This window comes from Schistocerca serialis, chromosome 2 (genome assembly GCF_023864345.2).
Source record: "Schistocerca serialis cubense isolate TAMUIC-IGC-003099 chromosome 2, iqSchSeri2.2, whole genome shotgun sequence".
In the NCBI taxonomy this organism is placed as follows: domain Eukaryota; kingdom Metazoa; phylum Arthropoda; class Insecta; order Orthoptera; family Acrididae; genus Schistocerca; species Schistocerca serialis.
The window spans coordinates 1,061,798,492-1,061,818,752 of NC_064639.1; the positions used below are offsets into that span (position 1 = coordinate 1,061,798,492).

Here is a 20,261-nt window from a genome sequence, read left to right on the forward strand (position 1 = left end):
CCAGGTCCCATCTCCTTCAATTACCACCTTTTTGTAGTTTCTTCAGTTTTAATGTACAGTTCATAACCAGCAGATTGTGTTCGGAGTCCACATCTGCCCCTGGAAATGTCTTGCAATTTAAAACCTGGCTCCTAAATCTCTGTCTTACCATTATATAATCTGTCTGAAACCTGTCAGTATCTCCAGGCTTCTTCCATGTATACAACCTTCTTTCATGATTCTTGAACCAAGTGTTAGCTATGATTAAGTTATGCTCTGTGCAAAATTCTACCAGGCAGCTTCCTCTTTCATTTCTAGTCGGCATATGAACTTGTATTACTGTTGTAGTCGTGGGCTTCATATCTATCTTGGCCACAATAATGCGTTCACTATGCTGTTTGTAGTAGCTTACCCGCATTCCTATTTTGCTATTCATTATAAACCTACTCCTGCATTACCCCTATTTTGATTTTGGGTTTATAACCCTGTAGTCACCTGACCAGAAGTCTTGTTCCTCCTGCCACTGAACTTCACTAATTCCCACTAAAACTAACTTTAACCTATCCATTTCCCTTTTTAAATTTTCTAACCTACCTGCTCGATTAAGAGAACTGACATTCCACACTTCGATCCGTAGAAGCCAGTTTTCTTTCTCCTGATAATGACATCCTCTTGAGTAGTCCCCCCCCCCCCCCCCCCCGGAGATCCGAAGGGGGGACTATTTTACCTCTGGAATATTTTACCCCAGAGGACGCCATCATCATTTAACCATACAGTAAAGCTGCATGCCCTCGGGAAAAAGTATGGCTGTAGTTTCCCCTTTCTTTCAGCCGTTTGCAGTACCAGCACAGCAAGGCCATTTTGGTTAGTGTTACAAGGCCAGATCAGTCAATCATCCAGACTGCTGCCCCTGCAACTACTGAAAAGGCTGCTGCCCCTCTTCAGGAACCACACGTTTGTCTGGCCTCTCAATAGATACCCCTCTGTTGTGATTGCACCTACGGTATGGCTATCTGTATCACTGAGACACGCAAGCCTCCCCCACAAACGGCAAGGTCCATAGTTCATGGGGGGGGGGGGGGGATTTCTGAATGATAATGTCAAAACTGGTATCTTCTCTTGTTAGCAAATACTTTGCTGTTACTAGTCCACAGATGTGTACTAGGTTCTTTGAGGCTCTATCGTCATCACCAACTTGTGCTTTACATGTGTTAAAAAATTGCTGTGTAAGGGAATTCATGATCCCATCTGAATTAGATGTGACAGTCAGGTTTGTATCTTAGTAAAACGTAAAAATGTTTGACACAACCACATAACTCAACACTTGGTGACACCAGAAATCATGTGAAATGATCTTATCGTAAGTTTTATGCATGTGAGCCAAAAAGTTTAATGCTTTATTAACATTTTACAGCCATGTCTCACCTCCAGCTAAAATGAAAAATTCTAAACTTTGTACCTGGTTGAAAAAATTTAAAATTTATGATCAGAGAAGTTTACACAGAAAACACAATTATTTTTTTTATTTTATTTATGAGCATTAAAGCAGAAGTTCTGAGCCTTAACAGTAGTTTTCATAGCTCTGAAATTCTATTGCCTTAAGGTCTACACTTAACTTAATGACGTGTTTTCCTTCGCAACATTGTTCCTGACAAAGTTCACAACATGTTTGCAACTTTGTTGTCCTCAGCCACACTAATAACAATCATTTCTGTGAGTATATTTCCATCATCATCAACATTGAAGATGGTGGCAAACATTTCTCATTACATATTCACTTTGTGTAGTAGATAGAATGTTGCAAACATTGATAAGCAGTGGAAATCGCAAACAATGTAGCAAACATTGCCGCAAAACTTTTTCAGACCCAGTTTTAGAGACTTTACGTAGACATTCCACCATGGGTAGGAGTGTAGCGGGTCATGGGTGCAATAACTCCTACTGAGGAGTGGAAGAGCATTTTAGATGTCAGAACGTGATGGCTCTCCCACCTAGGCATTGTGGGTTCGATGGTTTGGCTAGTGGGAAGTTGCAGAGAAACAATCGACGAACATTAACAATTTTTTATTAGTCCATTAAAACTGAATTTGTGTGGGTGCACCCTCTTTTCCAGCTCAGTTTGCCGCGGCCTCAAACTATTTCCCGTCAGTGCAGCAGATGAGGCAGGCAGCTAGTGGTGCTTCACATGCTGCTGCGATGCAAGTTGCTTGCCATGGTACTTGACTTTACTGCAGGCACAAGGTGGTCAGTAGCATCTTCAATATTTTGGGGGTGCCCATCTGTTCATGCTTTAGACCAGGAGGTCGTGACATATATGTCAGCAAGCAGTTCTGTTTAGGTGGCGGGAGAGTGTTGGCTGTCACGGGCCTGAGCAATGAGGCACCAGTCATCGGTTCAGAGCATGGGGGCAGTGTTGGCAGCTGCGTCATAGGTACAGCATCAACTGCAAGGCTGTGACTGAGACGGGCTGAGTGCAGTGAAGTTGCCCAGCTGGTTGACTTCTGTAGTGGCAAGGTCTTGCATGGTCGGCATACCTCAGTAGTACTGCATCAGATGTGGCAGCTATATGTTGTCGCACTGCTGATGGGGTGGATGTCTCCTGCCCAGCTGAAGTGAATGTTAGGAGCTGGTAGTTGCCCCAATGACTTTGTGACTGGGAGGGGGTAGGTTTGGACTGTGCCCCATTTGGTGGCAGCAGTCAGTAGAAAGAATGTTGACAGCCTTGCGGTGGCAGCTGACACATGATGATGATGATGATGATGATGATGATGCTGATAAGGTCCCATACACAGAGGATCGTAGGAGACGATGTGGGAGACCCACACTGCTGACTAGGCAAGGTCCTAACAGAGGTGGTTTGCCATTGCCTTCCTCCGACCATAATGGGTATGAATGATGATGATGAAGATGACACGACAACACCCAGTCATCTCGAGGCAGGAAAAATACCTGACCCTGCCTGGAATCGAACCCGTGCGCGGGAAGCGAGAACGCTACCGCAAGAAAGCGAACTGTGGACAGCTGACACATAGAAGGTGCCAATTCGAAGCAGCCAGCTTTGATACAAGACGAGGCAGTCCTTGTTGCAGTTGAGGTCATGTATGTGGTACACTAAGTGCCATAAAATGTATGAAAATGCTGGTTACTTCCCAAGTGAGCAGGTCGTGATTACGGAGCTGCTGGCATGGCATAAGTGATGAGCTTGCAGATTTCAGTATGCATTTGGATTTTGGTGTCAGGTCCTGTCTTGTGTCCCTGCTGCTACACTCCTTCCTTCCTGGACTAAGTCAACCCAACAATTTCTTGAATGGCTAAAGTCTGGTTGCAACAAAGGAGCTCTTCCTACAGTTCATGTTTTAAGAAACATTTGTCCAGAGTACAAGTTCTAAGTTAGCTGCTCTAAGTCTGTATTCTTTGTTCCCCTATTTATATGTTCCACCTTCTTGTGCTCAGACACAGTTACAAAATAATCCAATAAATGTACAAAATGGGAAAGCAGAGTTGACTGTTGCAATGCAAACACTGCCAATCAGAGTGCTCAAATCAGGTTTTGTCATTCTATGTACCAAGATAGCATATGCTAATAAGTTAAAACCTCATTTCCTGTATGACACAGACACAGGGTCAGCTATGATTTCTGTACAGCATATGCTAGCTTCTTGCACATGAGATGGACCTAGGAAAACTGTTTCAGGTTTTTGTAGAACAGCTGTAATTTTGTCAGGCAGTTTTGCATTTAAACCATCTCTTTTGCTGCTAAATTGTCAAAGCTGCAGCAGAAGCATCAGTCATTCATACTTCATAATGATAGACAGCCCTATCCACAGAAAAAAGAAACTACTGAATTAATATTTTTAAATTCGAAAGAAATGTAATTGCCTGAATGCTTCTTAAAGGTAAAACATCTGCTGTTGGACAGATTTTTCTATAGATGATACTCAAAATTGTAATTGGATGGAATACAGTTTATATAAACTAAACATTTTATTCAAATTAATGATATGAATATAATAGAGGGAAACATTCCACGTGGGAAAAATATATCTAAAAACAAAGATGATGTAACTTACCAAACGGAAGTATTGGTATGTTGATAGAGACACTGTGTTATATTAAGAAAAGTTATTAAAAATCCAGGAGTATGTGTATCATGTCTGAAATCAGCAACTCTGATAATAAAATTAAAACAATTTGGAATATTATTAAAAGAGAAACAGGTCAACCAAGAGCAGAGGAAGACAGCATTACCATCAAATTGAATGAAAACTTTACGAGCAAAAAGTCAGAAGTTGAAAATATTTTTAATAATCATTTTCTAAATGTTGTGGATATAGTAGGATCCAGGTGTTCATTAGAAGATGCTAGGCTGTTAATGGAAGAGGCCATACCTATGCAATTTGATACAATTGAAATCTCACCCACTTCTCCCTCTGAAATTAGGAAAATAATAAACTTGCTTAAAAGCAAAAACTCACATGGAATTGATGGCATTTCCAGCAAAATACTAAAAGCTTGTTCTCAACAGATAAGTAAGATTCTCAGCCACCTGTGTAATAGCTCTCTGGAACAGGGCATTTTCCCTGATAGACTGAAATATGCTATTGTTATACCTTTGCATAAAAAGGGGGATAGATCTGATGTCAACAATTACCGTCCAATCTCCCTTCTAACAGCTTTATCCAAAATTTTTGAGAAAGTAATGTATTCAAGAGCAGCTTCACATATCTGTAAAAATGAAATACTAACAAAATGTCAGTTTGGTTTCCAGAAAGGTTTTTCAACAGAAAATGCCATATATGCTTTCACCAGTCAAATTTTGAATGATCTGAATAACCGAACACCTCCCATTGGGATTTTTTGTGATCTCTCAAAGGCTCTTGATTGTGTAAATCATGAAATTCTGCTAGACAAGCTCAAGTATTGTGGCATGAGTGGGACAGTGCACAAATGGTTTAATTCGTACCTAACTGGAAGAGTGCAGAAAGTTGAAATAAGTAGTTCTCGTAACATGCAAAGATCAGCACATTCCTCAAACTGGGAACAAATCAAGAATTGGGTTCCACAAGGGTCAGTCTTGGGTCCTTTGTTGTTCTTATTATATATTAATGACTTGCCATTCTATATTCATGAAGAGGCAAAGTTAGTTCTCTTTGCTGATGATACAAGTATAGTAATCACACCTGAGAAACAAGAATTAACTGATGAAATTGTCAATACTGTCTTTCAGAAAATTACTAAGTGGTTCCTTGTAAACGGACTCTCACTGAATTTTGATAAGACACAGTACATACAGTTCCGTACAGTGAATGGTATGACGCCATTAATAAATATAGACCTTAATCAGAAGCATATAGCTAAGGTAGAATATTCCAAATTTTTAGGTATGTCCATTGATGAGAGACTAAATTGGAAGAAACACATTGATGATCTGCTGAAACGTTTGAGTTCAGCTACTTATGCAATAAGGGTCATTGCAAATTTTGGTGATAAACATCTTAGTAAATTAGCTTACTACGCATATTTTCACTCATTGCTTTCATATGGCATCATATTTTGGGGTAATTCATCACTGAGGAATAAAGTATTTATTGCACAAAAGCGTGTAATCAGAATAATAGCTGGAGTCCACCCAAGATCATCCTGCAGACATTTATTTAAGGATCTAGGGATATTCACAGTAGCTTCTCAGTATATATACTCTCTTATGAAATTTGTTATTAACAACCAAACCCAATTCAAAAGTAATAGCAGTGTGCATAACTACAATACTAGGGGAAAGGACGATCTTCACTATTCAAGATTAAATCTAACTTTGGCACAGAAAGGGGTGAATTATACTGGCACTAAAGTCTTTGGTCACTTACCAAATAGTATCAAAAGTCTGACAGATAACCAACAAGTATTTAAGAAGAAATTAAAAGAATTTCTGAATGACAACTCCTTCTACTCCATAGAGGAATTTTTAGATATAAATTAAGAAAAAAAATATTAAATAAATAAAAAAAAATAAAAATAAAAAAACACAAAAAAAGTAGTTATATTAACTTAAGTATGTTGTTAAATTAACCTAATTATGTCATGTATTGGAAAATTCGACTCGTTCCACATCATTACGAAATATCGTATTCATGATCCATGGAACTAGTATTAATCTAATCTAATCTAATCTAACACACACAAAATTCAAGCTTTCGCAACCCACGGTTGCTTCATCAGGAAAGAGGGAAGGAGAGGGAAAGACGAAAGGATGTGGGTTTTAAGGGAGAGGCTAAGGAGTCATTCCAATCCCGGGAGCGGAAAGACTTACCTTAGGGGGAAAAAGGGACAGGTATACACTCGCGCGCACACACACACACACACACACACACACACACACATATCCATCCGCACATATACAGACACAAGCAGACATATGTAAATGCAAAGAGTTTGGGCAGAGATGTCAGTCGAGGCGGAAGTACAGAGGCAAAGATGTTGTTGAATGACAGGTGAGGTATGAGCGGCAGCAACTTGAAATTAGCGGAGGTTGAGGCCTGGTGGGTAACGGGAAGAGAGGATATATTGAAGGGCAAGTTCCCATCTCCAGAGCTCTAATAGGTTGGTGTTAGTGGGAAGTATCCAGATAACCCGGACAGTGTAACACTGTGCCAAGAAGTGCTGGCCGTGCACCAAGGCATGTTTACCCACAGGGTGATCCTCATTACCAACAAACACTGTCTGCCTGTGTCCGTTCATGCGAATGGACAGTTGGTTGCTGGTCATTCTCACTTAGTAAGCTTCACAGTGTAGGCAGGTCAGTTGGTAAATCACGTGGGTGCTTTCACACGTGGCTCTGCCTTTGATGGTGTACACCTTCCGGGTTACAGGACTGGAGAAGGTGGTGGTGGGAGGGTGCATGGGACAGGTTTTACACCGGGGTCAGTTACAAGGGTAGGAGCCAGAGGGTAGGGAATGTGGTTTGGGGATTTGATTGGGATGTACCAAGAGGTTACGAAGGTTAGGTGGACGGCGGAAAGACACTCTTGGTGGAGTGGGGAGGATTTCGTGAAGGATGGATCTCATTTCAGGGCAGGATTTGAGGAAGTCGTATCCCTGCTGGAGAGCCACATTCAGAGTCTGATCCAGTCCCGGAAAGTATCCTGTCACAAGTGGGGCACTTTTGGGGTTCTTCTGTGGGAGGTTCTGGGTTTGAGGGGATGAGGAAGTGGCTCTGGTTATTTGCTTCTGTACCAGGTCGGGAGGGTAGTTGCGGGATGCGAAAGCTGTTTTCAGGTCGTTGGTGTAATGGTTTAAGTTATAAACATTTTATTCAGAATGACTGATGACTTGTCACTCACAAAAAAATACTCTTCTTTGCAAAACATAATTATACACTTTACTTAGACATGTGCTTAAATTTTTTACCATTGACTGGAAAGCATATCTGCAATCGCTGTCCAAGAGATAGATTAATAGATGAAAATACATTGGATTTTATTCTGTTGCATGATGTGGCAATCATATTTGGGGCTTTGCAGGAGGCTGTATCTTTTAGAGTTCCCCCGTAGAAAGAAATCAAGGGGAGTCAAATCAGGCAACCAGGCTAACCATCATACTGCAGCATTCCATCCTATTCAGTGGTCAGAAACCTTTTCATTTAGTATTTGCATTGCAACATGAGGAGAGTGAGCTGGGCAGCTGTCGCGTTGGAACCACGTACACTGTCGCTTATCCAATGGTAGCTCTTCTAGAAGAACAGGTAGGATGTTTGTAAGAAAGTGTGTGTATGTATTTCCATTTAATATGCTTTGACTGAATTAAGGCCCCCACAATGGAATTCCTTATAATGTCACGCCATATGTTAACACTCCACAGTTGGTGGTATTATATCTGATAAGCCAGTGGTGATTTGCAACTGCCCAGTTGTGCAAGTTATCTAAATTTACTTTATTGTAGTTCATAATAGTTGCTTCATTGGTAAGAAACACATTTTGGAAAAAGTATCTCCCAGACACTGCAGAGCAAACCAACAAAGTTGTGTATGACTTTCGAAACCACGTCCTCTGAGTGCCTGATGTAGTGACAAATGGTAAGAGCAGAATTTATGTCAATGAGAGATGTGAATGACACTCCTCTGGCTGATTCCACATTCCTTGGAAATACGTCTTGTGTCACCATGTGGCCTGATTAGTGTCATACCTTTTTTTGTGTGCTGCGCCAGTTGCAGTCTTTGTCCTCATCGTCATCCTCTGTTTCATGATAAAGCTGCCTGTTCGCACTAGTAACCTAATAATTGGTGCTAGTGCTTGGTGGTATGGACAATGATCCACTACAGTTCAAAAGGAACAATGAGGTACATAATTGCAATACCAGAAGAGAAAATGATCATCATTACTCTACATTAAGATTGTCTTTAGCACAAAAATGGGTGCACAATGCTGTCACAAAAATTTTTGATTACTTACCCAGTTATATAAAATGTCTTGACAGCCAGCAAAGTAAAACTTGATAAAAAACTGAGAGAGTTTCTTCTTGACAACTCCTTCTATTCGAAAGAAGAATATCTGTTACTGAAATTTGTGAAAGATAGTGGAGTAGGAATTACTGATTCACATCTTTGTATCTTTCTTTTTATTTTTGGAAAAAAATAGAAATATTCAGAATGCACAAATTACTTTGTGATGTAAATGTAAAATGACTCATTCCACATCAGTATGTTCCATCGTGCAAAATTATCCATGGAACATGTAAGTAACTAACTAAATTAATGTAATTGGATAGATAAAAAATCTACTCACGAAGTGGCAGTAGAACACACACATAAAATAAGGTTATAATTGGGCAAGCTTTTGAAGCCAGTGGCTCCTCCTTCAGGCAGAAGGTTTGAAGGGGAAGAAAGAGCAGTGAAGAAAAAGCACTGGAGAGGTCTAGGAAAAGTGGTAGATTTTGGAAGAGTCACCCAGAATCACATGTCGGGGAGACTTACTGAACAAGATGAGAAGGAAAGGCTAACTAAATTAAATTTTAACTTGATTGACCCACAATTCTACAGAGAACATGTATGCAATTTCACTTCTGTGAGTGCGCCTGTGCACCTCTGAGTGAGTGATATTCAACAGAGGGTGCTAAACTCAACAGAGGGCACTCGTTGTTTATGTGTATGTGCCACTACAATGATTTTTGGTGTACACTTAGTGATACATACCAGCATTGTTCAGTGTAAAATTCACTTGAAGATAGCTGCCTGGATGTCAGGTGGAGGCCATTGACATTATCTGGCTGCAATCCCAAAACCTTGTGGATTGCCCATTTCTCTTGGAAAACTTCAAGAATCACACAGGCAGAGAAATAATTAATATTGAAACCACAGATAGCATGAGCAGATGTGCATGCAAGGCCGTATTGTGAAGATAATTAATTCATAATGGATTTGGAGACAACTGAAGCGATCAAAGGGGTCTGTCAGCCTCTAACAGCCAAAATAGAAGTGAGCAAAGATACTGTATCCTCAGCAAAACCATTACTCCCTCATCACGGAAGGTGAAATTTCACTCAAAAATAAGTTGAAAATGAAGAATAAGGATGTAAAACCATTGTATTTTAAACACCAGCTACCTCTGACATAGGTTAAGTAAGAAACGTCCCTGAAAGATGACACTTATACTTCAGTGGAATTTGAACTATAGGAGGACAAAGATCCTAGCACAGACAAAAATTGCTGCCCTTCAGGCTGAGCTAGATCAGGCTAGGGAAGATTTGGACAGGTTAAGGAGGGAGAAGGGCAAAGAGAGGTGGGAAGTGGCAACAGGTAGCAGAAGGAACAGGCCTAGAACTGAGTCTGACAGTTTTGTGGTGAATGTAAAAAATAAGTTTGACCTGTTGCTTCAGTTAGAAACTGATGAGCCTCAAGCAGAGGTAGGTGTAGACAGGACACAACAAACTTTCAATAGGAAATTGAAAAAGAATGTAGGAAAGTCATCGAAAAGGAAGAAAGTTTTGTTGTTAGGCAGTTCTCATGCCAGAGGTGTAGGCCAACTTCTGCAGGAGGAATTAGGACCAGAATACCAGGTCACAAATTTTTTCAAACCAAGTGCTAGTCTGGATCAGGTGACAGAGGATTTAGGTTCACTCTGTAAAGGATTTACCAGGGAAGACACCATGGTTATTGTGGGAGGGCCAGGGAACAGCATCGACAGAGATCCTGGGTACAGTATAGAGTGTGACCTGGTAAAGATTGCGTCGGCATCGAGACACACCAATGTTGAATTTGTATCTGTCCTGAGATGCCATGACCGGCCTCATTTGAACTCTTCTGTTGGGAGAGTTAATTTGGAGTTGGAACGGCTGCTTGGGTCGGGTGCGGGAGCTCATATTGGTGTGGTTCCTGTTGATTATCTCAGTAGGTGGGACTATACCAGGCACGGCCTACATCTCAACAGGAAAGGGAAGGGGAAACTGGCTTGGGTAATAGCAGGAAATTTAAGGGGGGGAGGCACTGCCATGAATGGTAAAATACCAGTGGTTACAGGTGTTGGAGCAGCACCTTTTTTAGGATAGGTAAGACAGAAAGATGTCAAGTTCTACGAGAGGTCAGGATTGAAACAAATCTTCAGTTTAGGAAAGAAATTAAACAGCACAATTCTAGCACATTTGATCACCAATCACAGCTATCAATTATAAATTTTCACCAATCACCAGAAATTTTATCTCCACCAAGTTGTATCTCAGTCCTAGGTAATTGCATTGATGAATTAAAGTCACCCAACCCAGTTGACATAATCTGCCTCTCTGAACACCATGTGACCACTGGTCAGGACTAAGTACAATGAGAAACTCAGACAGGAGAGTACTGCAAATGTTAGAATAAGGAAAGGTTCTCATAAAAGTATAATTAAAAATAATGTAAGTATATTTCATCAAAATATTGGGAGTTTAAAGAATAAAGTAGATAAGCTTCTGGTTTGTTTAGAAGATTTAGAAGCTGAGAATGAAATAGATATACTATGCCTGTCTGAGCATCACATTGTTACTGATATGGATAAGGTAAATGTAAGTGGATATAAGCTCTCTGCACATGTAATGAGAGAAAATATGGAGAAAGGAGGAGTTGCCATATATGTCAAAAGTTATCATTGTGCAAAAAGTATAGAAACAAAAAAGTTTTGTGTAGAGAAACATATAGAAGCATGTGCCTGTGAGCTTAAATTAAATAAAGGCACATTTATAATTGTAACTGTATATAGGTCCCCATCAGGAAATTTTCGTCTATTTCTGAAAAAATTGGACTCCTTGTTGTGCTATCTGTCAGACAGGGGGAAGCAAATTATTATTTGTGGGGACTTCAATGTAGATTCTCTGAAAGAGGGTAATAGGAAAAATGACCTTGAAGTATTACTCGGTTCTTTCAATTTGACACCTGTTATTGATTTTCCTACTCGGGTGGTAAAGGATAGCAGCTCACTGATAGATAACTTCTTTATAGACCAAGATAAGTTTAACCAGACAAATGCTCAGCCTGTTGAGAATGGTCTTTCTGATCATGGTGCTCAGCTAGTTACAATATATGACATAGCTCCATTCAGCAATACTAAACAGTCCTCCAAAGTAGTACGTTCAGTCAACGATTTAACAATTGCAAATTTCAGGGAAAGCCTACAGCAGTTAGACTGGGATGAGGTGTACCGTGAACCTGATGCCAATTTAAAATATAATTTATTTCATGACATTTTTGTAAATGCATTTGAAAACTGCTTCCCCAAGAAAATAGTTAAATATACTCGTAAGAAACCTTGTAACAAACCATGGCTTACTAAGGGTATAAAAATATCTTGTAACCGGAAAAGGGAAATGTATCTGACAGCAAGAAAGAGTAGTGACCCAGAAACTATCAAAAATTATAAAAACTACTGTGTTATATTAAGAAAAGTTATTAAAAAATCCAGGAGTATGTGTATCATGTCTGAAATCAGCAACTCTGATAATAAAATTAAAACAATTTGGAATATTATTAAAAGAGAAACAGGTCAACCAAGAGCAGAGGAAGACAGTATTACCATCAAATTGAATGAAAACTTTACGAGCAAAAAGTCAGAAGTTGAAAATATTTTTAATAATCATTTTCTAAATGTTGTGGATATAGTAGGATCCAGGTGTTCATTAGAAGATGCTAGGCTGTTAATGGAAGAGGCCATACCTATGCAATTTGATACAATTGAAATCTCACCCACTTCTCCCTCTGAAATTAGGAAAATAATAAACTTGCTTAGAAGCAAAAACTCACATGGAATTGATGGCATTTCCAGCAAAATACTAAAAGCTTGTTCTCAACAGATAAGTAAGATTCTCAGCCACCTGTGTAATAGCTCTCTGGAACAGGGCATTTTCCCTGATAGACAGAAATATGCTATTGTTATACCTTTGCATAAAAAGGGGGATAGATCTGATGTCAACAATTACCGTCCAATCTCCCTTCTAACAGCTTTATCCAAAATTTTTGAGAAAGTAATGTATTCAAGAGCAGCTTCACATATCTGTAAAAATGAAATACTAACAAAATGTCAGTTTGGTTTCCAGAAAGGTTTTTCAACAGAAAATGCCATATATGCTTTCACCAGTCAAATTTTGAATGATCTGAATAACCGAACACCTCCCATTGGGATTTTTTGTGATCTCTCAAAGGCTCTTGATTGTGTAAATCATGAAATTCTGCTAGACAAGCTCAAGTATTGTGGCATGAGTGGGACAGTGCACAAATGGTTTAATTCGTACCTAACTGGAAGAGTGCAGAAAGTTGAAATAAGTAGTTCTCGTAACATGCAAAGATCAGCACATTCCTCAAACTGGGAACAAATCAAGAATTGGGTTCCACAAGGGTCAGTCTTGGGTCCTTTGTTGTTCTTATTATATATTAATGACTTGCCATTCTATATTCATGAAGAGGCAAAGTTAGTTCTCTTTGCTGATGATACAAGTATAGTAATCACACCTGAGAAACAAGAATTAACTGATGAAATTGTCAATACTGTCTTTCAGAAAATTACTAAGTGGTTCCTTGTAAACGGACTCTCACTGAATTTTGATAAGACACAGTACATACAGTTCCGTACAGTGAATGGTATGACGCCATTAATAAATATAGACCTTAATCAGAAGCATATAGCTAAGGTAGAATATTCCAAATTTTTAGGTATGTCCATTGATGAGAGACTAAATTGGAAGAAACACATTGATGATCTGCTGAAACGTTTGAGTTCAGCTACTTATGCAATAAGGGTCATTGCAAATTTTGGTGATAAACATCTTAGTAAATTAGCTTACTACGCATATTTTCACTCATTGCTTTCATATGGCATCATATTTTGGGGTAATTCATCACTGAGGAATAAAGTATTTATTGCACAAAAGCGTGTAATCAGAATAATAGCTGGAGTCCACCCAAGATCATCCTGCAGACATTTATTTAAGGATCTAGGGATATTCACAGTAGCTTCTCAGTATATATACTCTCTTATGAAATTTGTTATTAACAACCAAACCCAATTCAAAAGTAATAGCAGTGTGCATAACTACAATACTAGGGGAAAGGACGATCTTCACTATTCAAGATTAAATCTAACTTTGGCACAGAAAGGGGTGAATTATACTGGCACTAAAGTCTTTGGTCACTTACCAAATAGTATCAAAAGTCTGACAGATAACCAACAAGTATTTAAGAAGAAATTAAAAGAATTTCTGAATGACAACTCCTTCTACTCCATAGAGGAATTTTTAGATATAAATTAAGAAAAAAAATATTAAATAAATAAAAAAAAATAAAAATAAAAAAACACAAAAAAAGTAGTTATATTAACTTAAGTATGTTGTTAAATTAACCTAATTATGTCATGTATTGGAAAATTCGACTCGTTCCACATCATTACGAAATATCGTATTCATGATCCATGGAACTAGTATTAATCTAATCTAATCTAATCTAACACACACAAAATTCAAGCTTTCGCAACCCACGGTTGCTTCATCAGGAAAGAGGGAAGGAGAGGGAAAGACGAAAGGATGTGGGTTTTAAGGGAGAGGCTAAGGAGTCATTCCAATCCCGGGAGCGGAAAGACTTACCTTAGGGGGAAAAAGGGACAGGTATACACTCGCGCGCACACACACACACACACACACACACACACACACATATCCATCCGCACATATACAGACACAAGCAGACATATGTAAATGCAAAGAGTTTGGGCAGAGATGTCAGTCGAGGCGGAAGTACAGAGGCAAAGATGTTGTTGAATGACAGGTGAGGTATGAGCGGCAGCAACTTGAAATTAGCGGAGGTTGAGGCCTGGTGGGTAACGGGAAGAGAGGATATATTGAAGGGCAAGTTCCCATCTCCAGAGCTCTAATAGGTTGGTGTTAGTGGGAAGTATCCAGATAACCCGGACAGTGTAACACTGTGCCAAGAAGTGCTGGCCGTGCACCAAGGCATGTTTACCCACAGGGTGATCCTCATTACCAACAAACACTGTCTGCCTGTGTCCGTTCATGCGAATGGACAGTTGGTTGCTGGTCATTCTCACTTAGTAAGCTTCACAGTGTAGGCAGGTCAGTTGGTAAATCACGTGGGTGCTTTCACACGTGGCTCTGCCTTTGATGGTGTACACCTTCCGGGTTACAGGACTGGAGAAGGTGGTGGTGGGAGGGTGCATGGGACAGGTTTTACACCGGGGTCAGTTACAAGGGTAGGAGCCAGAGGGTAGGGAATGTGGTTTGGGGATTTGATTGGGATGTACCAAGAGGTTACGAAGGTTAGGTGGACGGCGGAAAGACACTCTTGGTGGAGTGGGGAGGATTTCGTGAAGGATGGATCTCATTTCAGGGCAGGATTTGAGGAAGTCGTATCCCTGCTGGAGAGCCACATTCAGAGTCTGATCCAGTCCCGGAAAGTATCCTGTCACAAGTGGGGCACTTTTGGGGTTCTTCTGTGGGAGGTTCTGGGTTTGAGGGGATGAGGAAGTGGCTCTGGTTATTTGCTTCTGTACCAGGTCGGGAGGGTAGTTGCGGGATGCGAAAGCTGTTTTCAGGTCGTTGGTGTAATGGTTTAAGTTATAAACATTTTATTCAGAATGACTGATGACTTGTCACTCACAAAAAAATACTCTTCTTTGCAAAACATAATTATACACTTTACTTAGACATGTGCTTAAATTTTTTACCATTGACTGGAAAGCATATCTGCAATCGCTGTCCAAGAGATAGATTAATAGATGAAAATACATTGGATTTTATTCTGTTGCATGATGTGGCAATCATATTTGGGGCTTTGCAGGAGGCTGTATCTTTTAGAGTTCCCCCGTAGAAAGAAATCAAGGGGAGTCAAATCAGGCAACCAGGCTAACCATCATACTGCAGCATTCCATCCTATTCAGTGGTCAGAAACCTTTTCATTTAGTATTTGCATTGCAACATGAGGAGAGTGAGCTGGGCAGCTGTCGCGTTGGAACCACGTACACTGTCGCTTATCCAATGGTAGCTCTTCTAGAAGAACAGGTAGGATGTTTGTAAGAAAGTGTGTGTATGTATTTCCATTTAATATGCTTTGACTGAATTAAGGCCCCCACAATGGAATTCCTTATAATGTCACGCCATATGTTAACACTCCACAGTTGGTGGTATTATATCTGATAAGCCAGTGGTGATTTGCAACTGCCCAGTTGTGCAAGTTATCTAAATTTACTTTATTGTAGTTCATAATAGTTGCTTCATTGGTAAGAAACACATTTTGGAAAAAGTATCTCCCAGACACTGCAGAGCAAACCAACAAAGTTGTGTATGACTTTCGAAACCACGTCCTCTGAGTGCCTGATGTAGTGACAAATGGTAAGAGCAGAATTTATGTCAATGAGAGATGTGAATGACACTCCTCTGGCTGATTCCACATTCCTTGGAAATACGTCTTGTGTCACCATGTGGCCTGATTAGTGTCATACCTTTTTTTGTGTGCTGCGCCAGTTGCAGTCTTTGTCCTCATCGTCATCCTCTGTTTCATGATAAAGCTGCCTGTTCGCACTAGTAACCTAATAATTGGTGCTAGTGCTTGGTGGTATGGACAATGATCCACTACAGTTCAAAAGGAACAATGAGGTACATAATTGCAATACCAGAAGAGAAAATGATCATCATTACTCTACATTAAGATTGTCTTTAGCACAAAAATGGGTGCACAATGCTGTCACAAAAATTTTTGATTACTTACCCAGTTATATAAAATGTCTTGACAGCCAGCAAAGTAAAACTTGATAAAAAACTGAGAGAGTTTCTTCTTGACAACTCCTTCTATTCGAAAGAAGAATATCTGTTACTGAAATTTGTGAAAGATAGTGGAGTAGGAATTACTGATTCACATCTTTGTATCTTTCTTTTTATTTTTGGAAAAAAATAGAAATATTCAGAATGCACAAATTACTTTGTGATGTAAATGTAAAATGACTCATTCCACATCAGTATGTTCCATCGTGCAAAATTATCCATGGAACATGTAAGTAACTAACTAAATTAATGTAATTGGATAGATAAAAAATCTACTCACGAAGTGGCAGTAGAACACACACATAAAATAAGGTTATAATTGGGCAAGCTTTTGAAGCCAGTGGCTCCTCCTTCAGGCAGAAGGTTTGAAGGGGAAGAAAGAGCAGTGAAGAAAAAGCACTGGAGAGGTCTAGGAAAAGTGGTAGATTTTGGAAGAGTCACCCAGAATCACATGTCGGGGAGACTTACTGAACAAGATGAGAAGGAAAGGCTAACTAAATTAAATTTTAACTTGATTGACCCACAATTCTACAGAGAACATGTATGCAATTTCACTTCTGTGAGTGCGCCTGTGCACCTCTGAGTGAGTGATATTCAACAGAGGGTGCTAAACTCAACAGAGGGCACTCGTTGTTTATGTGTATGTGCCACTACAATGATTTTTGGTGTACACTTAGTGATACATACCAGCATTGTTCAGTGTAAAATTCACTTGAAGATAGCTGCCTGGATGTCAGGTGGAGGCCATTGACATTATCTGGCTGCAATCCCAAAACCTTGTGGATTGCCCATTTCTCTTGGAAAACTTCAAGAATCACACAGGCAGAGAAATAATTAATATTGAAACCACAGATAGCATGAGCAGATGTGCATGCAAGGCCGTATTGTGAAGATAATTAATTCATAATGGATTTGGAGACAACTGAAGCGATCAAAGGGGTCTGTCAGCCTCTAACAGCCAAAATAGAAGTGAGCAAAGATACTGTATCCTCAGCAAAACCATTACTCCCTCATCACGGAAGGTGAAATTTCACTCAAAAATAAGTTGAAAATGAAGAATAAGGATGTAAAACCATTGTATTTTAAACACCAGCTACCTCTGACATAGGTTAAGTAAGAAACGTCCCTGAAAGATGACACTTATACTTCAGTGGAATTTGAACTATAGGAGGACAAAGATCCTAGCACAGACAAAAATTGCTGCCCTTCAGGCTGAGCTAGATCAGGCTAGGGAAGATTTGGACAGGTTAAGGAGGGAGAAGGGCAAAGAGAGGTGGGAAGTGGCAACAGGTAGCAGAAGGAACAGGCCTAGAACTGAGTCTGACAGTTTTGTGGTGAATGTAAAAAATAAGTTTGACCTGTTGCTTCAGTTAGAAACTGATGAGCCTCAAGCAGAGGTAGGTGTAGACAGGACACAACAAACTTTCAATAGGAAATTGAAAAAGAATGTAGGAAAGTCATCGAAAAGGAAGAAAGTTTTGTTGTTAGGCAGTTCTCATGCCAGAGGTGTAGGCCAACTTCTGCAGGAGGAATTAGGACCAGAATACCAGGTCACAAATTTTTTCAAACCAAGTGCTAGTCTGGATCAGGTGACAGAGGATTTAGGTTCACTCTGTAAAGGATTTACCAGGGAAGACACCATGGTTATTGTGGGAGGGCCAGGGAACAGCATCGACAGAGATCCTGGGTACAGTATAGAGTGTGACCTGGTAAAGATTGCGTCGGCATCGAGACACACCAATGTTGAATTTGTATCTGTCCTGAGATGCCATGACCGGCCTCATTTGAACTCTTCTGTTGGGAGAGTTAATTTGGAGTTGGAACGGCTGCTTGGGTCGGGTGCGGGAGCTCATATTGGTGTGGTTCCTGTTGATTATCTCAGTAGGTGGGACTATACCAGGCACGGCCTACATCTCAACAGGAAAGGGAAGGGGAAACTGGCTTGGGTAATAGCAGGAAATTTAAGGGGGGGAGGCACTGCCATGAATGGTAAAATACCAGTGGTTACAGGTGTTGGAGCAGCACCTTTTTTAGGATAGGTAAGACAGAAAGATGTCAAGTTCTACGAGAGGTCAGGATTGAAACAAATCTTCAGTTTAGGAAAGAAATTAAACAGCACAATTCTAGCACATTTGATCACCAATCACAGCTATCAATTATAAATTTTCACCAATCACCAGAAATTTTATCTCCACCAAGTTGTATCTCAGTCCTAGGTAATTGCATTGATGAATTAAAGTCACCCAACCCAGTTGACATAATCTGCCTCTCTGAACACCATGTGACCACTGGTCAGGACTAAGTACAATGAGAAACTCAGACAGGAGAGTACTGCAAATGTTAGAATAAGGAAAGGTTCTCATAAAAGTATAATTAAAAATAATGTAAGTATATTTCATCAAAATATTGGGAGTTTAAAGAATAAAGTAGATAAGCTTCTGGTTTGTTTAGAAGATTTAGAAGCTGAGAATGAAATAGATATACTATGCCTGTCTGAGCATCACATTGTTACTGATATGGATAAGGTAAATGTAAGTGGATATAAGCTCTCTGCACATGTAATGAGAGAAAATATGGAGAAAGGAGGAGTTGCCATATATGTCAAAAGTTATCATTGTGCAAAAAGTATAGAAACAAAAAAGTTTTGTGTAGAGAAACATATAGAAGCATGTGCCTGTGAGCTTAAATTAAATAAAGGCACATTTATAATTGTAACTGTATATAGGTCCCCATCAGGAAATTTTCGTCTATTTCTGAAAAAATTGGACTCCTTGTTGTGCTATCTGTCAGACAGGGGGAAGCAAATTATTATTTGTGGGGACTTCAATGTAGATTCTCTGAAAGAGGGTAATAGGAAAAATGACCTTGAAGTATTACTCGGTTCTTTCAATTTGACACCTGTTATTGATTTTCCTACTCGGGTGGTAAAGGATAGCAGCTCACTGATAGATAACTTCTTTATAGACCAAGATAAGTTTAACCAGACAAATGCTCAGCCTGTTGAGAATGGTCTTTCTGATCATGGTGCTCAGCTAGTTACAATATATGACATAGCTCCATTCAGCAATACTAAACAGTCCTCCAAAGTAGTACGTTCAGTCAACGATTTAACAATTGCAAATTTCAGGGAAAGCCTACAGCAGTTAGACTGGGATGAGGTGTACCGTGAACCTGATGCCAATTTAAAATATAATTTATTTCATGACATTTTTGTAAATGCATTTGAAAACTGCTTCCCCAAGAAAATAGTTAAATATACTCGTAAGAAACCTTGTAACAAACCATGGCTTACTAAGGGTATAAAAATATCTTGTAACCGGAAAAGGGAAATGTATCTGACAGCAAGAAAGAGTAGTGACCCAGAAACTATCAAAAATTATAAAAACTACTGTGTTATATTAAGAAAAGTTATTAAAAAATCCAGGAGTATGTGTATCATGTCTGAAATCAGCAACTCTGATAATAAAATTAAAACAATTTGGAATATTATTAAAAGAGAAACAGGTCAACCAAGAGCAGAGGAAGACAGTATTACCATCAAATTGAATGAAAACTTTACGAGCAAAAAGTCAGAAGTTGAAAATATTTTTAATAATCATTTTCTAAATGTTGTGGATATAGTAGGATCCAGGTGTTCATTAGAAGATGCTAGGCTGTTAATGGAAGAGGCCATACCTATGCAATTTGATACAATTGAAATCTCACCCACTTCTCCCTCTGAAATTAGGAAAATAATAAACTTGCTTAGAAGCAAAAACTCACATGGAATTGATGGCATTTCCAGCAAAATACTAAAAGCTTGTTCTCAACAGATAAGTAAGATTCTCAGCCACCTGTGTAATAGCTCTCTGGAACAGGGCATTTTCCCTGATAGACAGAAATATGCTATTGTTACACCTTTGCATAAAAAGGGGGATAGATCTGATGTCAACAATTACCGTCCAATCTCCCTTCTAACAGCTTTATCCAAAATTTTTGAGAAAGTAATGTATTCAAGAGTA

At 39.4% G+C, this 20,261-nt stretch overlaps 1 protein-coding gene across 1 annotated transcript in view; it reads left to right on the forward strand.

The window, feature by feature from the left end:
• Nucleotides 1–20,261, forward strand: part of LOC126458511 (protein FAN-like) — a 209,785-nt gene that overhangs the window by 7,766 nt on the left and 181,758 nt on the right. The gene's annotated exons all lie outside the window — the stretch shown is intronic.